We start from the raw sequence: 14,496 nt of genomic DNA, 5'->3' as shown, positions 1-14,496 counted from the left end.
CAGAGAATTTTGGGGGTTTATCACAGAAAACTAGGATCCCTGGTCTTCACGAACTCCAGGCTTAACTACAGCATCTTATTCATTACACCTGGGTATAAGCACTTTGACATGAGAAAAGCATCTACTAATCCAGAATGCAGTAGCCAGCCTCCGCAGCAACACATCACCCCACTTCTCTGTTCACAGTGCTGGCTCCCCAAATAACAGCATCTCTATTTCAAAGTCTCAGAGTTAAACCTCTTCATGGAAGTGCCAACAATAGGATGGAAATTGCCTCTCCTAAATGACACCTTTTTTCCCTGGCAATTGCACTTCTCAGGAACAATAAAAATACTAACCTCAGGTGTGAACCTCATGAGAGCAGGAGGCAGGGCCTTCTCAGCAATGGGGCCCACGCTATGGACCTCATTACCAGAGGAAAGAAGAGTGACCATGAATTTCTCAGCAACGGAGCAAAAAGTAAAACCCACATCTTCAGCTTAGTGTTCCCACTGCTGCAACTCAAAACAGTGCAGAAGTGAAAAGGAGAAGGGGAAAGAGGTGGAGGTAAGAAGGAAGACTATCATTAGATCTAGGAGCTGTCTTCAAAATCACTGATCATGAGTGGATCTTGGAGCCAGAGCTGCACAACTCAAGCAGCTTTGATTTCTCCTCTCAGGCAGATCCCTTACTCCTCTTCCCTCTCAGGAGGGGTTCAGTAGAGCTCCATCTTGTCCTCCCTCCTGTTCAGTATGTGCATGGAAGTGTCAGTGAGGAATCATGGGCTGCACTGCCTTCAGTATACTGATGATGACCATAGGTGCTGGAACTTGGGGTGCGGGGGGTGCTGCTGCAGCACCCCCAGCTTGAAGTGGCTTCTGTCATAAATATGGCTTACAGTTTGATTCAATGGCTCTCAGCACCCCCAATAGAAAAATTGTTCCAGCCCCCCGATGATGACATAAGCTTTATGTTTTTATGAACTCTTCTGATTATACAAGTTGCAGCTGAACAACTTTCTCAGTGTCTAGCTAAGACTGGGGCATACCTGGCTGAGAGTTGAATCCAAAGAAAGCGGAGGGGATACTGGTGAGTTAGAGGAAGCAACCAGAGGATATGGCAAGGCTATACCTATGGAAGGATGTTAGGGTGTAGGCCCCTGTAGGGAGAGCCAGGAGTGTTTTGTGAGTCATGCTGGAAGCCAGACAATGGGGGGGGGGAGGCTGATTAGCTCCAATCCATGGTATAAAAGTGATTTTTTGAGGAAAGTAAGTACCTAAGGTCAGGGACTGGTGGTCTTGCAGGGAGAAACCATGAGAACAAGCCAAGCTCAGGAGAAAGCTTACGCTGAGGTTTGTGTTTCATTATTTAGGTTAAAGATAGAACCAAACCCCACAAGGGGGTAAGGACTTGAATATACATGCAAATTATTCCAGATTAAGGTACGGTATGAATTTGAAGCAGAAGAGCTATCCCTGAATAACTTCATGTCTAGAAAAAAGAACAGGAGTACTTGTGACACCTTAGAGACTAACAAATTTATTTGAGCATAAGCTTTCATGGGTGCATCCGATGAAGTGGGCTCTAGCCCATGAAAGCTTATGCTCAAATAAATTTGTTAGCCTCTAAGGTGCCACAAGTACTCCTGTTCTTTTTGCGGATACAGACTAACACGGCCGCTACTCTGAAACCTGTCTTCGTGTCTAGAGAAATTCTAAATTTTGAACACTAAACCGTCATGTGTGTGCAGACGCTCATGCTGTTTTGAGAGACAAGTGGGGGCTCTGCCTCTTCCCACTGCCTGTCTGATTGAGAGTGTTTGTCCACCAGTTGTTCACAGTTGGAGCCTGATTAGAATCCCAAGTATTGAAGAATAGTCAGGTTTCAGCAGCAGCCAGGCTGGCTCTCTTACATTTGCATCTGGCTAGCAGATTAAGATCTTCTTTGTCAGAAGTAAACTTCGAATGCTGAACTTCATTAATACTTGCAGAATGTGGCAAACCACTTGTTAACCAGCGTAGCTCACGGCAAGCACGTTACACCAGTGCTTCATGGTCCATGCTAGCTGTCTGAGTTTCTGGGTGGGGGTTAGGTCCTGTTTCTAAGAGGAAGTAGCCTGACACATGCCTACTTGAGAGATGCCTACTGCATCTCCCCCTAGTGTCACAGTTGCTATATATAGCAAAGAACTACTATCTCTTTGCTCACAACACAGTGATTCTGTATCCCAAAATTGTATCAGCTTTTAAGATGAGCAGAGGCAATTGAGGTGGAGCTGTCCTGGTGTAAGAGAGGAAGCTTCTTGCAGGATTCTCTCTATAATCTTATATAGCTAACATTTTAATCTTGAGCGTGAATTTATGCCAAAACATGCACACGTGAACATGCACTATCACCCCCAAAGTTTATATACTGTTACAGTTTTCAGCATGAGCAGCAACAGATTTATCAGTGGTCTAGATCAACAGATCTTTACTCAGATCCCAGTTGACTTCAATGACGTCTGCCTGAGTAAGGACTCAGTAAAAATTGTAAAAGGATCTCAGGATTTAGCACATGTAGTGAAGCATGTCCCAGCAACAGAATTTTATCCTAATACAGCTCAGTAATACAGCAAGAATTAAAAAGCATGAGCCCACTGAATATGAAATTAATAATAAAATAAAAAATGCTGTTTTAATACACTGTATATTGCTAGAGAGGAGGGGAAATAGATGGCTATCTCCTGAACTGTGAAATCTCATTTGGACAAGCTTGGGGGGAAAAATCAAGCTTCTTGATTCCATGCAAAAACTCCAAGTTCCTGCTGCTAAATACATTTATCTAGGAAAAAGTCAAAATATTCTCCTGAACAAAGAGACATCTACTATCAAACATTGTAGCGCCCTGACTCTCCTGCCTGAATTAACAAAAGGAAGATTGTTTTCCATCATACCAGCTTAAGTTGTTTAGTGACTATGGGTTCACAAAGGGCAGCTCAGTGCGCACTTGAAATACTATGCCAAGATCCTAAAAAGCCACAGTTTGTCTTGAAGGGAGGGGAACTGAATCTCATCAAGGAAAAGCTGAATTAAAGGGTGAAACCCCATTTTGTAAGAGTTCTCTTGTGTATAGTATGTGAAAATTGCTACCAGATGTCTCCCTTCCTTTCCCTTCTGTTTTGGAGATCCTGTTAAGACAGCCTAATTAGACAAATAGAATGATAAGGGGCAACTTTCAGGCCTTGTTATTTGGTTATATACATATTTAAAAACGTATACACATACTGCACATTGGCAAAATATATTTCTGTGACATTTTCAATTAATAATTGGTGTCTGAACATTATGAGATTGATGCTGATAGAAACTGGAAATTCCTTTTTTAAACCCCAAGCTAAACAGGCAGCTGCAGGGAAAATTTCCTCATTCTGCCTTCCCTGTGACCTCAACCTCAACATGACAGGATCCCACTATCTAGAGGTGAGGTATAGTTAAGTCTACATAACAGCTAAATACCAGCAGCTCTTCTATAGAGAGGCCACAAACTCTTAGCTGTATTAAATGATGTATGAAAGTTCGGTGATGTAATCTCTTTTCTGTTGTGAACTGCACTGAGACCTGCAAATATGTCCCACTTAGATTGTGACCCCAGACCTGAAAGATAGTGTTTTATCCAGTAAGTTACACAGCCTCATCCCACTTTATTCTGTTGCCATTTTGCACAATCAATGTATATCACACTATTAAATCTCCCTCAACTATATATTTCAGTCTCTATTAATCACACTAAATAAAAGAAAAATTCACTAGTTCTACATCTGGAAAGGAAAGATCTGGCCAAAGTACTGTGACTCAATGGACAGAGAGTAGAACCCATCATATTAATAAGCTAATTGCCCAAAGGGGTAACTAAAGGAAGGCACATTTTCTTTTTAGCCTAGTACAGAAAACTTGGCCAAATGAGGATATTAGCTCTTCTTTAGCTACTACAGGAAGTATGTGCCTGCATGAATCTAGAAACAATGTACTGGGCTTTCTGGTGAAGACAGACCTGCCCTAGTTAGTAATTTTCTGTGATGTGGTTTCTGCTCTATTCTACTATTTGTGGTAAGCTAAAAGCTCTTTTTCAGTTCCTGATTTTTTTTTTCTTTTATAGATCTGATTTTTCACCTTAAAGATTGACAGCTTTCTTAAAACAGGGACAGTAAATTCAATGAATTTTTGGCCATGCACACATCATGATCTTTTCCTCTCAAATGAGATTAGTGTCATAGGAGTTTGAGCCATGACAGAATCAAATACTGCCATCATGACTGAAAAACAGAACTCCGAAGGCACAGGGATATGAAACAGATCTATATAAAAGACAACTTTAAATTGTCTGGTGAAGTGTAAAATTACAAGCTGATCTTACCACCATGTTTAGATGGTATCTCCTCCTTATCAGGTCTTTTATCTATCAAAAATATTATTTGTATTGCTGTAGTACCTACATATCCCAGATCAGAACTGAGGTCCCAGTGTGCTAAGCAATGCACACACACACACACACACACACACATCAGACCACATTTGCAAAACATATCACAAATCTTTTTTTAATGCAGATGAAAATTTGAGTTTTTACATAGCACATCCAAGATTATTTAGCCATAAGTAACAACTTCCATAAAAGCTACATGTAATGTTGTTATCCAGTTTAATGGCTCAGAACTGGTACCTCCATAAATTACAGGTGTCCGTACATAAGATTGAACCAACCCAACCTGACCTCCAGAGCAAACAAAAAAAGCAGTTATATAAATAATTACCTGCAGTCTCTGTAAGGTCGGATGTTCAAGTGATCTATAGCATTGATGGATGTCTCCTCCTGGCCAAAAAAATAGAGAAGGAAAAGCTCACGATTCTGAACATGTGAATCCAGTTAATAATGGAACAGTACAGGAGGGAACAAAACAGATAGTTATTTTCTCATGTTTTTTCCAATTTACAGGGAGACTCTTAGAGTACAAATATTTTTAGACAACACATTTCCTAACCTATTATTAGCAGCACCTTGCAGTATTAAAGAATTTAAAAGCGAATTCATTAATTTTACTATTTATATTTTTCACTTATTTTTTGCATTTTACAGCTTGGATAAAGAAATGAGACTAGCTTTTTTATTCTCCCTCTCATGCATGGTAAAAAAGTAATATAGATCCTGCGGGTACAGTTAGAATAGGTTACTGCCATGCAACCACACTGTCTTCAAACTATGCTTGAATGACACTTGTGTAAATCCACTACCCTCATGGGGTTTGCACAGGATAACTGATAGACTAAGTAAGCAATTATGCTAATTATGCACCTAAAGGAATAGAATCCAAGGCCTTGTCTACATGAGAAAATTTAACTAATCGGTTTGAAAACTGATTTAGCTACATCAGTGCAGCCCCTTGTGTCAGCGTTTATTTAGGTTTAGAAGTGCCTAGTAAGGATTAGTTTAAATTGTAAGGAATTGACTTCTTACGTCAATATAAAGCAATCTTAAACCAAAATAAGAGTATCCACACCAGGCACTTACACTGCTTTAAATAAATCAGTTTCTAAATTAGTTTAGTTAAACTGGCGTAGAGAAGGCCTTATCCTTGCTGGGTGTTCAGAGCTATTAACAGTATTTAAAAAGCAATTTTTAATATTAAAATAAGTAGAAATGACTCTGAATACACAAAAGACTAGACTTCCACAACAGGTGCCATTTCTACATAGGCAATTTTCAGAGAAACACAAGTTTAAAGCAGCCTAAGCTTTCAGGGACAATGACAGATAATCATTTTTTCAGGCATTAAGAGTATATGCTCATATAGTACTTTTCTCCTGACATAAGCATAAATTATGGCTAATGTTAATGTGCATTACAAGCCAAATTTTTCACACACAAAGGTGAGAATATTCTCAGAATATATTATTCAGCTCTATTTGCTAGTCCAGGCATCTCCATTATTGAAGAATTCTTCTAAAAATACCCCAGTACAAACATACTACACAGCTGTTGCTTAGCTACATTCTCAATCGCTACAAAGCTGGTTTTCCAGATTCACTGTCAAGGTCAAAGCAATTGTTTTTCACTTCAACTTTAAAGTTATCCGGTTTATGAAAAGAAGTTACCCCTGTCCTACTTTGTAACACACAGTATATAACATTCAGCAATGGGGAAACTGGTCAGCAGCCTTATATTTACCTGAAACGTCTCTCCAAATGGACTAATTCTTTGGAGAAGATAAAATACAAAAGACAGCTAATATGGTTTTAAATGTTACATCTTTACTGATTTAATAAGCTCTGTATGTTTGTTTATTTTAACTACACCCATTAACATGATATCCAAGTGCCTCACAAAGTTGTATTAATTTTAATGACTGGTTTACTGTAACAGGGTGGCCTTTTAAGAACCAGAAGGCCTGGGCTAACCAGCCAGCCCTGTTTGATTATCAGACCCAGCTGATTCCTATAAAAAAAGGCTGAGAGAGCTTGGTCAAAGGGGATTTGCAGGAGGGAGGATAGCACTTATGTCTGACCCTGGAGCAGAGTAAGGTGCAGATGAAAGGCCTCTGAGCCCTTGCAGCCTGTGTTGGCCAGAGGAATAGCTTTGCTGTGTTGCTTTGTGAGGTTTTTTGTTTGAATTAAGAAATTGTGCCCTGAGGGAAAAGCTTGCAAGATCCTTGTGTGTGGAATTAGTGCTTCCTGGAGAAACTGGTCAGCAGCCTTATATTTACAAACAGACCTGAAATTTCTCTTCTTTCTCTTTCCAAGAGAAGGACAAACACTGAGGAACTGCATTAGTCTTGTATTTATTCTTCTCTGGTGCAGCCCCAAGAGCAGACAAAGTGGTTGTTTTTAAAAAGTATCTCTAATTAGTGCAATGGAAAAGGTAAAGCAAAGAGGTGAGTTTTGGACGATACCCTAAATGCGCTCTGGTTCTGCAGGAAGGTGCTCCACTGACAGGGGGTGTCTCTACCCCTGTCTGCTGAATATTTTATTGCCCCTAAAGAATGCATACGTAATTAACTTGTAAATAATGAAATGAGCATTGGTGATATACCAAAGACAAAGTATGCCATTATAAAGCGTCAGTGCCTGTGCTGTTTCTGCAGTACAGCTACAACAATTAATCAAGTAGAAAGTCTGTCAATTACAAAATCAAACTGAATGTTATGACAAAGTCACAGGCGCCTGAGGTTTTTAACAAAAATAAATAAATCTAGGCAGGTCAGAAAGAGAGCCAAAATATTGAAACGCAAGGCAGAAATTCAATAGAATATACCAATCACATAGATGGTTACACATATTAGCGATATGTTTCCTGTCGCTGGAAAAGAAAGGGAGATTACTAACCCATAGTTATTTATGAAACAAAACATTGAGTAATATTGCATAAAACTAAGAAAACAGTAAACAAGTGCTGGAGATCTTCATTTTTATTTCTGATCCATAATGTAGCTCCATTGACCTTTGGTTTCCTAGTAACAGGTTCTTGAGGTATGATATTTATAACCACAAATACTGCCATGTGAACTGTCACGTACTGTTCCTGTTTCACAATGAATCTGGGATATGTCTCAATATAGTGAAGGAACACGAGAGGGATTACCTACAAATCTTGTATCATTACAATCTGAGTTTTTATTTTTTTAATCCAACACAAGGGGATTCTGTGGCATCCCAGTGACATGGCATGGAAGGTGCCCTCAGGAGAGCCATTGCAGGTGAATCACGGATGTGCAGGAACTCAACATCCCACATTTTGAGAAATTCAAAGCTGTGCTCATGCAGGAGGAATATTGGATTTCCAGACAATGTGGCACTCCCTGCCTCTATGCATGCAGGTTAGAATCCAGCCCAAGGGGCTCACTTGGCATGTGAATACATTAGGTAGGGTTTTACAGGCTCTCTCAAATGCATATGATGTGGTCATTTAAGAAATCCAGTGGGAAAATGTAAGTACATTGACTGCTAAGACTATACAAGTTCTGGATCATAAATGAAAAAGCATTATGGGCCAAATTATGACCTTTAGTACCAGTCACCCAAGCAACAAGGGGCATAAGGCTCCTCCTTGCTCCCCTGCATGGGCTGTCCATGTTGCAGGTCACAGAGGGGTCAGAGCAGCCTCTTCAGGCCACTACTCATCTAATCATTTGGGTGGGAGGTGGGTGGACCCTCCTTTTCTCCAACAGTGGGTTGACCAGCACAGATGAACTAGTACAGAGCTACATAACACCGAAAGACCCCGATTGGCATAGGCCGGGATCAAATCTTAGACCAGTGGAGCTTAATGCACAAGCCTCTACTGCATGAACTAAAAGACACTTGTCTCTCAGCCAAGTCTATAGCAGGCTCATCAAGCTCTAGCTGGTCTAGCTGCCGCGGAAGGGGGACAGAGTACCACACCAAGCAGACATGGGTTACACTAGCACCAAGTAAAGGATTGGTACTGATTACTTCCCCTCCCCTCCCCCCTGGAGCAAGGGGAAAGCAGTCAAGATTATGCAGGGCTTGTGGTAATATCATAATCCAGTCCTGTGCTATTAGCACTTCAGCAAGCTATCACTTAGCCAATTTCTAGATTTTGCAACATTATGGGTCAGAAAAAAATTATGAGTGACCCTGTGTGGGTCCATGACTAAGAGGAGTCAGAGGTAAACAGCCAGCTATAAAGCAAAGAGAAGAAGTCCTGCTCCAGTCTAGCCCAATGATGATGAATCCCCAAGAGTCTTGGACAGAGGCAATACCATGACTCTATACTCCTCTGACATGCACAAGCTGAGCTGATGTAGGGGGCAGCACATCCTTCAGCCTAGAAAATGTATAGCAAGTTTTCACTATTCCCAGAACACCAGAGAAATTCTGACTGAACCAGGACTCCCAACTGCTGCATGGCCCTTCCTCAGTCTTCCCTAATGCAAGCAGGACTTTAAAGTCACAATTCAACAGATAACACAGATACAAATCTATGGTTCAAATGTTGCCTTCAGATACTTCCACACAACTCTCAGTGAGGACAAGAGTTGGGTGCAACTATCTGAGGCTGTATTAGTTCATTATGCATGAATTTGACTACATTAGATTGTCATTCTAAGCCCAAGAGAAGAAGCTCAGCATCAGCCCCAAAGAGACGGAGAAGGGTTTAGATCGGGGGTGGGCAAACTACAGCCTGTGGGCCACATCCAGCCCATCAGACCTTTTAATCCGGCCCTACAGCTCCCACTGGGAAGCGGGATTGTGGGCTTGCCCCACTCTGCATGACTCCCAGAAGCAGAGGCCTGTCCCCCCTCTGGATCCTATGCGTAAGGGTAGCCAGGGGGCTCTGCATGCTGCCCCCGCCTCAAGTGCCAGCTCTGCAGCTCCCATTGGCCAGGAACTGCGGTCAATGGGAGCTGCAGGAGCGGCGCCTGCAGACAGGGCAGCATGCAGAGCTGCCTGGCCGCCACCGTGCCTCCACGTGGGAGCCGGAAGGAGGACATGCCACTGCTTCAGGGAGCTGCGGGGGTGATGCCTGCGGACGGGGCAGCGTGCAGAGCCGGCCTCACCTCCGCATAGGAGCCAGAGGAGGGACATGCTGCTGCTTCGGGGAGATGCGTGAGGTAAGCGCCACCCAGAGCCTGCACCCCTGATCTCCTCCCATGCCCCAACCCGCTGCCCCAGTCCTGATCCCCCTCCTGCCCTCGGTCCCAGCCCGGAGCACTCTCCTGCACCTGAAACCCCGCATCCCTAGCCCCACCCCAGAGCCTGCACCCCCAGCTGGAGCCCTCACCCCCTCCCGCACCCCAACCCCCCAATTTTGTGAGCATTCATGGCCTGCCATACAATTTCTATACCCAGATGTGGCCCTCAGGCCAAAAAGTCTGCTCACCCCTGGTTTAGATACAAGATTGCTGTGAGGCCCAGTTGCTGTGTTGCATGGTAACAAATGAAATCTTGCCAGGAAGTGCAGGTCCTGGGCAGGCTTACTCAATGGGATACTGTATACACAAGGGGAGGCGGAGGGACAGTAGAAGTAGGGTGAGAGAAGGAAACTACTAGTGCTGTTTCAAAATAGGTCTACACATTTAGGAAAGACTTAACTAGTCTCAATCCATTCATTTTTCTATACCTACTAAAGTGTCGCTCAGAAACCCAACCCAGTATCTAAACACTTTTCACATGTGTATTCCCCTCCCACCCCCCAATGGTCTTTGGATGCAATATGTTTTCCAGATGGAAATCTGCTTTTTATTTTTCCTTCAGCTTCTGTTGCGGTGAGGAATGACAGGAAACTGGATAGGTCTGACATAGGCAAGGAAACCTGGCATACACATGTTCAGTGCAGCAGGGGGAAAATCAGTTATCTCACACATACCAGCAACATCACCTGTCACACTGAAAGAAATGGGGTCTCTGAAAGATTCCGCACTATAATAATGCCAGTGCTTTTATATTCAAAAGGCTCCACTAAGTGCTATTCTCCATCTGTTAGAAAACAGATCACACAGAACCTTCTAGCCAGATGGAGCCATCAAAAACTCTCTTCATCTATCATGTAGCTCATACATGACTTAAATGCACATTCATTCATATTCTCCTGCTCTGCCTCCTGCAAAATATCCAAAAGACAAAGTACACAAAAACCCAGATTTACAGGTTAAATACCATGGCAAAGTCTCACTCAGCTCAGTTTTTCTCTTCTTCTTTCACTGACATGAAAACACACTTTTGTTACTCACTTGGATGCATGTCTACATTTTGTAGAATACCTGGGAATAAATACAAAAACAAAGGCAGGCATAAGGTTGGTGGGATTTCTCTAAAAGTAAAAAAGTTATTTACCTCATACTGTAACTGGAGTTCTTTGAAACTATGTGATCCCTACTTGTATTCCACTGTGTCTGAGACCAGAGAGCTTTTCTAACAGTGTCCACTGCTCTGTGCCTGCGCTATGCTATTCCTTGTGCTCCAATCCGAGGGCATCAGAGGCAGCGTGGACCAATTGCCAGTCCCATTCCTTCTTTACCATGAATCTATACACAAAGATCTGAAGCAGAGGGGAAAGAGAGTGGGTAATAGAACACAGATAAGGTCAACACATCACAAAGGAATCCAGTTACTGTATTAGGTAAGTAAGCTTTTTTTCCTCTTTGAGTGATGGTCCATGTGTACTCCATGTGGGTGACTGACAAGCAGTGTTCATTGCATAGGAGGGTGTGAGGACTGTTGACAGGAGGACTACTGTGCTGAGGGATGTATCAGCTGCAGAAGCCTGGACTAAAGTATAATGTCTCAAGAGGTATGTACTGAACCCCATGTAGCCACTTTACATATTTCAGCAAGAGGAAAATCTCAAAGGAAGGCTATAGAAACAGCTTGGGCTCTAGTAGAGTGATCTCTCATGCCCTGTGGTGGTGAAATGTTTTCCCAACTCATAACATAGTAGAATGCATCCCAAAGTCCATTTGGAAAGTCTTTGGAAAGAGACTGCTTCCCCTGTCATTTGTTCTGTGACGGATATGAGTTGATTTCCTAAATGGCTTTGTTCTTTGGAGATAGAATGCCACTGCTTGACTGATATCCAAGGAATGCAGGCTTCTTCTTCATTAGTGGTGTGTGGTTTAGGTAGATAGGTGGACTGTTTGATTCAGATGGAAATCTGAGATCTCTTTGGGGGTAAATTTCGGGTGCAGCTACATGGAAATTTTATCCTTATGGAAGACTATGTACAGAAGGTTCACCATAAGGGCTTTAAGGAAAGAAGATATTCCAAATAGTAGGGATGTTAAAGTCCTCTGGGGTTATTTTCTGTGGACACTGAAGGGATTCTGTCTCAGACCCATGCTTCAGTAGAAAGAAACTGGAGAGGTGGTCAGTCCACACTGCCCTTATACACTCAGATAGGAGCATGAGGAACAGGAGAGTGGACCAATGGACATTGTTAAGCAAAAATCTTCCAGTCCCAGACACATGGAGTGCATACACACGCAAAGTGGAATCCACATAGGGACCATTTCTCAAAACGGAATTCTACCCTTTACAATCCAGAGATATGCATTTCAGTGGTCATGTATGTTGTATAATATTGCTGCCCCCCTCCTTCTGACACAGTGTCACCCTTCTGCTGAGCAGTAGCACATGGGCATCCAGTGGAAGAGAAATCAGAATATAATCAGAGACCTCAGCTGCCTGGTCCTCACCATGCTCTTCAACCAGTGCAAGCAGTTCTGCCAGACTCCCAGCTCCTGGAAGGAGACCATGATGGTGCTGGTGTAAAAGAAGGTTGAGCGGTACAACCCCAGCAACTGAAGGCCCATCTTCCTCTGCTCCACGATGTACAAGCTGTATGCCAGCTGCCTGGAGTCGAGGATCACGGAGTAGTCGGTGAGCAGGGAAGCCATCAGCTCCATCCAGAAAGGCTTCCTGTCCTGCGAGGGCTGCTACAAACACAACTCCATCCTCCAAACCACCATCCAAATGGCCAGAAGGGTGCGGAGGCAGTGCACGGTAGCATGGCTTGAACTGGCTAACGCCTTTGGGTCCATGCCCCACCACCACATCTTTGTCAGGCTCCAGGAGTTCGGGATGCCAGAGAACTTCCTTTGTGTGATCCAAGAGCTGTACAAGGGATGCAGCACCACCATCTGCTCGGTCGAAGGGGAGACCGCTGAGATCCTGATTTGCAGCAGAGTAAAGCAGGGCTGTCCCCTCAGCCTCATCATCTTTAACCTCACCATGGAGCCATTGCTGTGAGCGATCTCCAACAGCACAGATGGCTTCAACCTCCACGGCGAGAGGGTGAGCGTCCTGGCTTATGAGGACGACCTGGTCCTGACCTCACATGACCCAGACAGCCTCCAAGGTATGCTAGAAGCCACCAGTCGAGCTGACAACTGGATGGGGCTCCGCTTCAATGCAAAGAAGTGCACAACTCTCCACACTGATGGCAGTGAAAGGGACTCGGTGCAGGTGATGGGGTTCCAGATCCAGGGCGAGCCCATCATCCCTCTGGCAGAGGGGCAGGTGTACCAGCATCTCGGCATGCTGATGAGTTTCCATGTCCGGCAGACACCAGAGTACACCATCAAGGAGATCTTGCAGGATGCTGCCAAGATCGACACCTCCCTGCTGGAACCATGGCAGAAGATAAATGACCTGAACACCTTCCTGATCCCCTGCATCTCGTTCATCCTAAGGGGATCCTCCGTGGCAAAGGTCCCCCTCAACAAGGCAGACAAGATTGTCTGGCAGCTGGGTGAAGAAGTGGCTGTTCCTTCCCCAGAGAGCCAGCAACGAGCTGGTTTACATCGCCCACAGGCATGGCAGCGCCAATGTCCCGCACTGGTAACCTGTGCGATGTCGCGGTGATCACCCACGCCTTCCGCATGCTGACATGTCCCGATGCCACAGTAAGGAACATTGAGGCGAACACCCTGCGTGACATGATAAAGAAGCATCTCGGCAGAGCCCCCTCCAACCAAGACATCACCACCTTCCTGAGTGGCTCCCTGGATGGCGAATTCGGATGGGACGGGGCGACATCACTTCACTACGGTACCGCACTCACAATGCCATGCGTCGCCTGGGGAAGCATGTCGGCTGCTGCTGGGAGTGGTGTGAGGAGTGCCAGGAGCTGGGAGTCCTGGTGCCACAGATCAGCAACAACAACCCCATTGTCTCCCCAGGCACCAGGGGCACGCTGAAGAGGACACTGAAGGCTGCCATCCATTCGCTGTATCTGGAACCCTGAAGTGTAAACCAGACCAGGGTAAAGCCTTCGAGTTGACCAGCAAGTGGGATGCCAACAACCACTTCCTCACTGGAGGGCGGCTTCATCCATTTGGCCAACTGGCGGTTCATCCACCGTGCCCGGCTCAACTGCGTCCTGCTCAATGGAGCCATCTGCCATGGGGAACTGAGAGAGGCGTTGCAGGAAGTGCGGCTACTCCAACGAGATCCTGCCCCATGTCCTGTGCAGCTGCAAGCCCTACTACAGAGCTTGCCAGCTGCACCACAATGCCATCCAGAACCGCCTGGTGAAAGCCATCGCACTGAGCCGGAAGGAGTTTGCTGTTAACTGCGCCATCCCTAGTACCAACAGCCAGCTGTGACCTGATGAGGCCCAGAAAAAGATCATCCTCGTTGACATCATGGTCTCCTTTGAGAACAGGACCCCGGCCTGTCACGAAGCCCAAACTCGTAAGCTGGAAAAGTATGCTCCCTGGCCGACACCCTGAGAGTGAAGGGCTATGAGGTGCAGGTGGACACCCTGATCGTTGGAGCCCTGGGCACCTGGGACCCCTGCAACGAGTGTGTGCTGTGAACCTGTGGGATCGGTCGACGGTACACACGGCTCATGTGGCGTCTCTTGGTCTCAGACACCAGCCGATGGTCCAGGGACATCTACACCGAACACATCACCAGCCATTGACAGTACCAGGAGGCGTGAGCTGGAGCGACATCATGCATCAACTATGAGAGAGGGACCAAGAGACTGTGTCTGTTGGACCTTATGAACTAGAACCATAAA

At 44.7% G+C, this 14,496-nt stretch overlaps 1 protein-coding gene across 5 annotated transcripts in view; it reads right to left on the bottom strand.

Moving 5' to 3' along the window:
- Positions 1-14,496, bottom strand: part of PAG1 (phosphoprotein membrane anchor with glycosphingolipid microdomains 1) — a 175,114-nt gene that overhangs the window by 135,228 nt on the left and 25,390 nt on the right. For all 5 annotated transcript variants that reach the window (XR_005224284.2, XM_043539431.1, XM_043539430.1 and 2 more), the window contains exon 2: positions 4,772-4,830. The gene's annotated coding sequence lies outside the window, so the exon portion shown is untranslated. The remainder of the gene's footprint in view (positions 1-4,771; positions 4,831-14,496) is intronic.

The sequence above is a fragment of the Chelonia mydas genome, chromosome 2 (assembly GCF_015237465.2).
Source record: "Chelonia mydas isolate rCheMyd1 chromosome 2, rCheMyd1.pri.v2, whole genome shotgun sequence".
NCBI classification, from domain to species: domain Eukaryota; kingdom Metazoa; phylum Chordata; order Testudines; family Cheloniidae; genus Chelonia; species Chelonia mydas.
The sequence above is the reverse complement of the archived record's forward strand: the minus strand, read 5'-3'. Positions and strand labels throughout refer to the sequence as shown.